The sequence below is a fragment of the Amblyomma mixtum genome, chromosome 3 (assembly GCF_055824585.1).
Source record: "Amblyomma mixtum isolate Tamu chromosome 3, ASM5582458v1, whole genome shotgun sequence".
Taxonomy (NCBI): Eukaryota; Metazoa; Arthropoda; class Arachnida; order Ixodida; family Ixodidae; genus Amblyomma; species Amblyomma mixtum.
Window position 1 is genome coordinate 302,816,960 of NC_143014.1, and position 11,240 is coordinate 302,828,199.

The following is an 11,240-nucleotide window of genomic DNA, read 5'->3' on the forward strand; positions in this document are numbered from 1 at the left end:
CAGTGGTTTTGGGGCAATTCTGGTGCGAGTTTATTGAAGATGCCATTTGGCAGCGTTGCACCTGATGTATGAAACGTTTTTTTTATAGTCTTTGCGAGCGCATCGTCTGACATCAGAAAGCGTGGGAGGTTCAAACATATTAACGAGTTTGTTCCAAAAAGCGATCACAAAGAATTGTCATTCCGTGATGTTTTTTTTATTCACTGAATAATTTTTACCTCGGCGGACTGCGACAAAACGAAAGAATAACTACATTTGCGAAAGTTACCACTGCACTTTCCTGTCGAAATGGAGTTGCACGTGGGAAACAATAAAAAATGTAAAAAGCGCTTCTTTTATGTTGCGTTTCTTTCGGTTATAATATGCGAATTTAGTACTGCCAGTAAGTGCAGCAGGTATATGAAAGAAAAACATTTTAGTTTGTTTATGTTTATTTCTTGTCATTTCTCTCCTCGGCCGTGTACACATGCGTGTACGCGTCCGTATCTTTAGGGCTTGGGCCCCCTATTCTAAATCTTTCTACTAACTGCGGCGACGCATGCAGTCAAGGAACCACACGCGCCGCCGTGGTGTGTCTGGTTATGGCGCTCGGCTGCTGACCCAAAGACGCGGGTTCGATCCCGGCCTCGGCGGTCGAATTTCGATTGAGGCGAAATTCTAGAGGCCCGTGTACTGGGCGATGTCAGTGCACGTTAAAGGACCCCAGGTGATCGAAATTTCCGGAGCCCTTCACTACGGCGTGCCTGATAGCCTGAGTCGCTTTGAGACGTTAAACCCCAGTAAACCAACCAAGCAGAACCACACGCTGTGCACTGGGCTGCCGTGGCAGATCTACGCTGCTCGGCTGCGTGGTCATTACAGTAAACCCGTGCGCTCTCTGGCCATGCTCACACTTGGCAAAAGAAAGGCCAGCAACGCGTCAAAAGCGGGCGCGATTGCCTGTCGCGTTAAGAAACGCGGTCACTAAATTTCCTGGCGATCGGAACCATCTACTGATACTTTCAGCTAAAGCCGCTCGCTGGAGGCTGCTTCGATCTTGTAAGCAGTGGCTATGGGTCGATGGCTATCGATGGCTATCGATGGCTATCGACCCAGCCCCATCGACATGCAGTCAGGCCTTTGGCGGTTAGGTGTCTGATATTAGGGCGAAAATTCTATTACTATATGTCTCCCAAGGTCATTCTTAATGGGTGTTTGACCTTGAGGCCCCGGAGCGCATGCAGACCACATGACTTGCCAAGCAGGGGCGTACCTGGGCACGCTCGCGGGCTCCGCTGCTGAGATAGCACGTGATTAGGAGAAGGTGTAACAGTTGCTACGTCAGCGGTTTCTCCTTCACTTTCGCCATGGGTGAGGCACGCGCCAGAGCGAGTGTTTCAGTTCGTCGGCTTCGCCGTCAAGAGGCGTCCGATCATCCATTCGACGCAGCTAGTCGAGAAGGGCTACTGCAGAGGACGCGAGCTAAACTAGCCGCTGAAACCGAGGAGCAACGATAGGATAGGCTTTCGAAGAGAGCTCTGTACAACTATAGGCTTAGAGGAGTTGAGCCTCACCATAAAAGCTCCTCACCCTGCGTGCGAAATATCCGTGCTCCTGCTCTGAAACGACCCCAGCAGCGAGTGCTCGGCAAAGGGGTCGGCAGTGAGAAGGCCCCATCGTTGGCCGGCACGGTCGTCGTCAGCTGCTGATGTAGCGATCCGCGTCGGGCCACGCGCGCCTAGCTGGACAGCCGCCGCACGGGTTCGGTGTTGGGGCGCAGCGCAGGTTATTGCTTGCCACGTGATCGCCTCCTTGCAATGCACGAACAATTAAAAGCAGTCTCTTCATGAAGCGAGAGAAAGCGGTCTGTCGGTAACCTGAGCCTTTTGTTTTCGCAGAGGCCCTCCAATCTACAGCCAGCTATCTATCGGCAGTCGTCGTGCGATGGACTTAAGTAACAAACACAGGTTCTTTTTCGTAAGAATGAGCGCGTGATTTCGCGGCGTACATTCCTGCGAACGCAGCCGAATTTACGGACGGGCGTCGCCTATAAGCCTCCGTATATTGCGTCGCAAGCGGTCCAACTTCCGTAAGTATACGTGTGCGTCAGGCGAAGGGTGCTCTAAGTGATGGGATGCTATTCAGCCAGTCCCATCCTGCCCGAGCTTTGTGGTAGCGGATGAGCGTGTCTATGCGAGGAAGGTTGTGATAGGCGCAGACACTGGGAGCTCACGGCCAAAATTAGCCTAAAGCATCACCCATCATCCGGCGAATTCTGCCTCTCTATTGAATAACTTAAACTACAAGCTCGTTCGGTATCAACTAATGCATTAGAAGTGCTCTCATACGAAAGTTTGAAACAGCTGAGGGGCGGTCATGCGAAAGAAAATGACAAATTTGGACGTAGTAGTCAGTTGTAAGCATTTAATAACTGTTTCTAATAATAGGCAGTCGTGCATGAGAAGACGGACACAAGTGCGCTACAATATTATCTTATAAAAATATAGCGAAATGTGTTAGCGTTCAAGTAGAAGCAGTAAATACTTAATCTTAATCCACTCAGTAATCTTAGCAGTAATCTTAATCCACTCGCTACGCTATTGGGAGTTGTAAGTTAAAGTAAGCTTGAGGCACAAAGCAGCAGCAAGACGAAACACGAGACGCGTACAACGCGCGCCAAACTGTTTCACTCTGGTTGTGAAAACGCGCCCTCTACCAAAGTTGTGTACTCCGCCAATCGTGTTCAAAATGCCATGGCACATGACATGGCGACGACACACGGATACGCCTAGCCGTACATCATTGACCTGAGCGCAAGACACGCGCATCCACACAGGGAGTAATATAGAGCTCTATGCTGCCCATCCTTAGCTCGGTGTGCTTTCTAATGTTGTGCTGGACATGGCTAGCCGTGCACTCAGTAGTGCTGCTGAGGCTGCCCGCCATTTCCAGCGAACAGAAGAAGCTACACAAGGAGATGAGAGCTCAGCCCAGAACTTGGCGAAGTTCAGTGTGCGACAGCGTGGCGGAAGGGGTCGAAGGTCCCTTAGTGGGGAGAGCGCCTAGGCACGTTCGCGCGCTGCGCGTAAAAGAGCCTCACGGATTAATGCGAGGAGTTGGGCGCATTGGTGCATATTTATGGAAAGTGACTGCAGCTAAAAAAGAACAAAAACAAAACAGGACGACGTCTGTTTTTCGTCCGTCATTCCGTTTTTTTTTTAAAGTCCATATAGCGTGAAGGAGGCCGCCGAAGCCCCCACGACGCGCGTCTACCAGTGTTGCTGAGAAGGGGAAAGTTACTAGGTCGAAATAATTAGTCGGCCCCAGTCACGGACAGTCTAGGAAGTGCGGTCAGCAGCAAATCAGAATTTCGCCTTTCTATTAGAAGCCGTAACCGCGTCTTGTGGTAAGTTTTTATCCCACGCAAGCCTTAACGGTGATGGTTGGTGCGTTCGGGTCTCACAGCTCGCGCTGCTCCCGGGGTAAGAAGAAAAGGTCGCTGCCACTGAGGCCAACGAGAGCGCGGTATTTGTGGTGTGCCATAGGCGTCGAATGAGTGCCAGGCGTGTATGACGGATGGCGAGCACCGACTTTTGAATGATTTAAGCATGTCCTCGATCGCGTCGCCTATTTACCCATCAGATAACGAAGCGACTGTTGTGTGTAACCACACTGAAAAAGTGCGAAATTACGCATGCGTTCTTCCAAGGACCCGTGTAGGGTTCCGCTGCAGTTAACCTGAACAAATTTGACGCTTCTATTGTTGGACCGTAACCAAATTCCAACTTGCCCAAACCTTTACGCTGCTCAATAATTTCGAGTACGTGGGGCTCTTTTTCTCTTGAATGTTTAGGTCTGTGTGTCCTCGTTTCCTTGGCTGCCAACGCCGAATGTCAAGCACACGCACTTGGATTTTGCTTTCCCTCCAAGATTTTACCTCCAGTTGGCGCTTGTGTGTGTGTTTACTTTCGTCCACGTCTTCCATGCCGCACCATTCCTCCCAGAAGAATTTACAGTTTTCCAGAAGAGCGTCATCCAAACCGAGACTTTAGACTCGAGTCAGTCGGCTGCTCAAACTGCCGAGCCTATTATTAGAGGACCCATACAATCACCGTAGAATGCGCGACGCTACTCAACCTCGTCCGAGAGTTGTGGCCCACGGCTGTAAGACAACTGCGTGGATGGACGAGAGGCTGTTAAGGGCGGTAGATCACACAACTGCCACTTGCAGTCGGGAGCGATTACCGGCCGTAAACTCATCTGCCGTTTACAAAAACACAAAACAAAACAAAAAACTCAACCTCAACCTACTCTTCAGACGCCGAAGAGAGCGAAGTATTGCACCTGCTCGTGCGAAGTTTTGGTTTCTGTGGGCTGCCGTTTCATACGTCAGGGTACATGCGAAGCAACAGCCAGCACGCAAGGCCTCCGCCAGCCGTGGATCACCTCCCAGGCAGGCGATGCCGGGGACAGGAGGAATATCTCTGGTGCCTTACCAGCACCAGCCGCTGTGCACATCAACGGCATCGGAGGCTTCGATGGTGCTTTACCTGGACAGGCTTCGCTTCTTTACTTTGTAAAGCTGCTGTTGCACAGAATTATTGAAGTCTGCGTCCAGAACTTTGAACTTTGCAAAGAGGCTTGGTTTCCTGCACTGCGTTATCGCCTATCTGACGTCATTGAAATTCCGTAAAATTACAATGCCAATTTCCACCTGCCGAAGGGGTCCCTGTCCGTGCGATGGCATGCTGTTTCAGCAGCGCATAACGGCGGCACCAACTAGCCTGATTTTTCGTCTATGTTCGCAGTGCAATGTGTTCCAAACACTTGCCATTCACTGGTGAAGTGTCTACCTGTGGCGGGAAAAGACACATGTTACAAAATCGCACTTTCTGAAGGGTGGTAGCGATTTACGCTGCACTGTGACCAAGCCAAGCATACCGCTGGAAACAGTACCCAGCCTTGAAAGAATGGACTGCAACGCTCTCTTTTACTTTTTTGTATGTGAGCAACAGATTTTGGAAACCTGCAGGCTTTCTACCGGATCCGCTAGTCGCGCTACTTGGTTCGTATCTGGCTAAGCGGAACACAGTTAGGCATATACGGTGCGGTCAGCCACCGGTGTTCTGCGGAGAACACGCGGACAGTGGGTTCGGAGCTTGAAGACAACTGAAGACCAGCATCCCAACATATTCAGGTCCAGAACCGACAAACACGGAGAAAATTTGGGCGCGAACTGGCTGCTTTCTTTGGCCCGCAAGCTGCTTCTTAGTTGTCTACCCACAACTGCGTGGACAAGGAACACTTGGATGTTTCTTTCGTGTGCATGTGTTTCAAATGCGAATAGGGCTTAGGGCCACAGTGACTGCGCTCCTGCAATGCCTGCGTGGGGTAAATTGTAGCTCCTCTTCTGGCTTCGAATCGCGATCATAGGTCACTGATATCGCACCTTTCAGACGACTGCTTTGTTTCATTTGTCTTTTACTGACTGTTACTCCCACTACTGCTCGTCTTTCCCATCACTTAGGTGGTACCCTGCGCATCGGGGACGGAAGCATGGAGTCCGCAGGCTCGTCGAAGGTGAGCCGGTTTCTGGGCATGGTTACTTATTTCGCGATTGATTTGAAATACCGAGTCTATAACTAAAGAACTTACTCTAGAGTTGGAGCATGTGATTATAAAGATACTGATATAGTGTACCGTGAGACAGATTTTGAAAAACTTTCTGAGAAGCGCAAATTACGACAGATACTGAATACGAGATAAATGTGATAATAATGTCAACTGTTAAATGCCTTCAGTGACCTGCAACACAGTGTGAAAGTAAATACCTGTCCGAACTTGCGCAAAAAATGAAATGTAGACACTGGCTAGGCTAGCTGTCGAATACTTTGACTGTTTTCTTTATATGGACTGTCTTTGTTTAATATTGTCTTCGTGCGTCGCTGATGCACAACAGATTTCAGGTCTCATAATTTTTCTGAAATACAAAACTCGTTTTTTTTTATTGTTACGTTGGTTTAAAAAATTCAGGAATTTTTAAACGCTTTGATTTGCGTGATCTTCTGCTTATTTAGACGCTTGTAAATGCCCCCGTATTGCGAACTGTGGCCACAGAAGCGTCAGTAGCAAAGATTAGTTTTTTTGGCTGATGCTTTTGTCAAACGTAGTATCGACAAGTAAGATATTGCAAGCTTAAAAATTTGTCGAGACGAAAGCGTATATTCGTTAAGCGGTGGGACGCTGCCCGCAGCGTATTTGTTTCCTTGCTACGCTTTCTCGATGAGCCCCTAAACCACGTCCGTAGAATCGGCCATTTCCTCAGATTTGAGGCTTTCTCTTCGGTGTCGTGGGCGCGAAACCTGCTGTGTCACTCTCGCGGTGCACGATGCGTGAATCGCTCGGTGGCACACATGTGACGCCAACGACGCTGAAGCGATATTGGAGGCGCTGTTGATGACACGCCGCCGCACGTTTTTCTTTTTTTTTTCACGATGTACAACAGGGCGCGTTCGCCGCTTCTCATTGGGATAAAGCTGTCCACCTGTGTCAGGTTGCTTTCCTGACGCAATGAATGTGACGCTTATGACACGAACTATGGCGAGGGTTGAAATAAAAGCGTGAAAACCCGCGCAAGGACTGCTGCGGAGTGTCAGACTGGCCCATAGGAGGTTACAGCGTTTACTTGTGTGCCCGTATTGATGTCCTTATCGGCTAAAGCTACGAGAGCATCAGAGGGACAAGTAGATTTTGGTCGTCCCTCCATCGTCTCCGACTATAGCTCGTCCATGACAGTCAGCAGTTTTTGTCTGGTGCTTTCCCTCCTTCCTCGCCAATGCTACTGCACCCTGAGCAACAGAGGCAGGCCAAGACCTGCGCGGACAAAACGCGCATTCATCATCCGACACCCGTCAAGTGCAGCTCCGGTAGCTGTCGCTTCCGGGTTGCGAATGCTTAACCGAGTGCCCCAACTCTCGCACGAGATGCAAAACCGCTGTCGGTTGGTTTTCATGCTACATCATACTTGAGCGTGTCTGGCCCAGTGATCTGTCGGAATGTCTCTGCGGGCCGCCTCGATTCACAGGCCAGGGACAGGCGGCTGCTTGAATTCGCCCCATGGAGGTGGCGTCGCAGGCTAATGGTGCAGAAGGCGCCTGATTTGCCCGTGGTGTACTCGCACTATAGCGCACATGGTTTGTGCTCTCCCCTGGTTTTCGAATTGTGTTGTCACAGTGCAGCCGTAGCGCTTCTCTCATGAAGTTGTCGGACAGAAGAGGAGAGCGGCGCAGGCAAGAGATGCGGTTCACGCCGCGATGCCGCTGGAAATCAACCAAGCCACGAGTGTGCGCCGTGCCCGCACTTCCATTTTCTCGACGAGTCATATCGTTATTTCGTCTGGAATGTTTTTTTTTACTTGGGGGTTTACTGCCAAGTGATTAAAGGAGGAGAGTCCTGTAATGCGAAAAATGTGGATCCGCTGATCGCTGGCGCACGTGAGTAGGCATTGTGGAGCCGCAAGGATGCCTGGAATCCCTAGCGGACGCACTTTGCCCAAGCGCATAAGTCACTCACACACGTATCGGCTATGACTTCCCTCAGCACCTGTTTGTGACCTCTTGAGTGGCCATCTGCAGCAGCTGCTAACGTGGCCGTCTTCAGCCCGTTAGACAATGAGGCTGGACGAAATGTTTGCATAGTGGTATATGCTACTCAGGTTGTTTCCCCTGTGTACAGCTTGTAGGGGGCCCTGAACCTAGTCAGGTGCAAGGAAACACCTTTTGTTCGGGGTGCTTCAGTTTCTGTATGAGGAAACTGATGATGAGCTTCAAACTTCAAAATAAAGCGATAGCATGCAGGCAGAGCATCCATCTCGCGTGCAAGAGGACCAATGTTCGAATCCCTGTGCCGCACAATAGGAAATAAAGGAAGCCTTACATGGAGTGCAAAGAGAAAAAAGCAGTTGGTGAGAACCAGACATCTGCAAATTTGCTGAAGGATGATAGGGACATTGTGCTGGAAAGACAGGCCCCCAGTACGCGCAATGCCTCGTGATCTCGAGCGTACCGGAGTCTTGGAAGAGCGCTTATGCCATCTTAATCCACAAGAAAGGAAGTCAAGGAAAGGGGACGTCAAGGGCTTGAAAAATTACAAACCCAACAGATTACGTTCTTTTTGTATACAGTGTATTAGATCATTTTTTAACTTCAGCAATCCAAGCACCAGGCTGGCTTCGCGGAAAGGCTACTAGAGAATGAGTCATATTTGCACCATCACTGAGGCGATAGGGAAGAGCGCGGAATATAAGCAACCACTATATTGAACCTTTATAGATTAAGAGAAAGCATTTCACTCAGTCGAAACCAGAGCACTGTAATGCAGACATTGTGTAACCGGATGTTGAAGAGGCATATGTAAAGATTTTGCATGTTATCCATAGCGTTTGCACAGCGACCGTAGTCTGTTGCAGGCAAGGTGGTAACATGCGGGTGCCCGACACGGAGACACAATCTGTACAGCACAATTCATCGCGTGTTTATGGGAGGTATTCAGAGGACTTGATTGGGAAGAATTGGGGATGAAGGTTAATGAAGTATACATTTGTAATCTACGATTCACTAATGACATTGGCTTCCTAATTAACTCAGGGGACGAGCTGCAAAGTATGATTAATGCCTTGACAGGCAAAGAGGAAACACGAGTCTGAGAATTAATGTGCAGAGAACTATACAGTAATGTTCAAAAGCCTTAGAATGGAACGGCAGTTTACGACAAGCAATCAGGCGTTTGAAGTGATGCGGGGAATGCATATACTTTTGGCAGGGAGAGACCATATAACCGTATCACGAGAAGAAATGATTACGAGAATAAGAATGGGGAGGAGTGCATTCGGGAGGCACGCTCAGGCGATGAATAGCTGTTGAACAATATCCTTCAAGAGCGAATTACATACAGCTGTATCTTGTACTCTCGTATGGGGCAGAACGCTCGAGGCTAACAAAAAGGGGTCAAATTGAACACAACGCAGCCAGCTATGGAAGGAAAATGACCGGTGCGTGCAACGTTGAGAGACAGGGCGAGAGCATAGCGGATCAGGGGAAAAAAGCGGGTTAATGATGTCATCATCATCATCAGCCTGACTACGCCCACTGCAGGGAAAATGCCTCTCCCATGTCTCGCCAATTGACCACGTCCTTTGCCAGTTGCGGCCACCATATTCCCGCTAACTTCTTAATCCCAACCGCCCACCTGACTTTCTGCTACCCCCTGCTACGCTTGCATTCCCCTGGAATCCGCCCCGTTGCCCTTAGGAACCAGCGGTTATCGTGCCTTTGCATTACATGCCCCGCTCAAGCCTATTTCTTGGTCTTGATTTCGACTGGGATGTCATTAACCCGCGTTTGTTCCCTCACCCACCCAGTCCGCTTCCGATCTCTTAAAGTTACACCTGCCCTTTTGCTTTCCATAGCTCGCTGCGTTGCCCTTAAGCTAAGCTTAAGCGTTCATGACATCCTAGTCGAAATCCAGAAGAAGAAATGGCTTGGCCAGGTGACATGTAACGCGAAGGCAAGATAACCGCTGCTCGGTCGTTACGGGTAACAGACTGGAATAAAGGGAAATCAAGCATATTAGTCGGGTGGTCGGGGGACATTAAGAATTTTGCGGGCATAAGTTATCCGCAGCTGGCACAGCACCGGGTGATCTAGATGGATAGGGCAGAGGCCTTTTCTTCGGCAGTGAGCGCAGTTAGGATGGTGATGATGATGATGACGACATGCTTGGCCCTTATTGTTTGCCTGCTTTATTGACCTTGTAGGGTAGCGAATCGGTACCTTCTTCTTGCCGATCCTCTCCCCGTTCTTTCGCCACATTCTCGCTCTGTCTTCTTGTCGTTATTTTATGTTTATTAAAAAAAAAAGAAGCAATACCAAACGTTTTAAACGTCAAAACGGCTTAAATGAGAAAAAAGCAGTTGCAATGTGAGCTACCCTTTAATCATTTAAACCAGTTACGACTATCCAACTAAACAACGCCTTGGGTGTTTTTTCTTGGCCTTCGTCTTTTCTCGTTGGTTCTCGACAGCATGAACCATACGAAGCAGACAAATGTGTAGCTGAAGGCAAGAGCCCTCATTTGCGAGGGAGTGGTTGCTTCCTTCTGATGTTAACACAACGCTTTGCTGCCACTCAAACGTAATTGCTGCCGCCTTGGAAATTCGGCAGGAATTGGCTGATAACTCAGTTATAGGCAAGAGCCAGCTGGCGCGAAGGTGTCGGGTTAAGCTGACGAAGGCACTCTGCGTCTTACGCGGTGGTCCATTTAAACATGTATTATCATCACTCACATGTTGAAAACAACTCGCGTTAGATTAGAGCCAATTCCGCGCAGAACCCTGTTGCTGAAGTCTCAGTTGCCAGGATGAATTTAAGAGAAGAGTCGCTGATGTCGTTTTGCCAGCCCGTCCTTCAATGCTGGTGATTTTCCCTCACACTAAACGTTCGCAATCTTTGCATAATTGTGTGCCGCTGATTTCATTTCCGGGTGGACACTACATTTTGTGAGGGTATTATTGCAGGAGGGAGGAGAACCCGCATTAACATCCTGCGGGGCCGCCGAGAGAGGGGAGACAGCCGCGGGCGACCCGTCCGAGTCTTCGATGTCAAAGGTCGGTGGTTTTATCCTCTGCGCGCCTGTACTTCGTAGAATCGCGCTTTACGAGCTTCATAACAGGCGAGAGTGTAGCGGAAGCAAGCCTCGACATAACCGTAATCGCTTTGTGATTGCACATGGCTCTGACTGCAAGTCTTACAAATGACTGCAGGCTTTGTACCCATGGCCAAGCTGACGTGAAATAATACAGCGACGATTAAAAGCTTGCGGTGGCTGAGATTGAAGATACTTCATCAACACCTCCTTTTGGGCTAGTTGGTGCATACTTGAATTAGAGAAAATAATAGCGCAAACCACGCACACCACGAGAAAGGAACGAGGACGAGACACAAGCGCTACAAGCGTGTTTTATAGCGCTTGTGTCTCGTCCTCGTTCCTTTCTCGTGGTGTGCATGGTTAGCGCTATTTTTTCTCCAATTCATGAGATTGAAGAAAACAGCTCAAATGGCGCGCAGGACGAAAGGAAAGACAAGAGTATACACACGTTTTGCAGCGAGGCTTAACCTTAAAGCAAAACGCGCATCTTCTGCGACGCAGATGCCATCAGTAGCGTTTACTAGTTGCAGAATGCTTCCCTTGTACCTCTAGAGTGG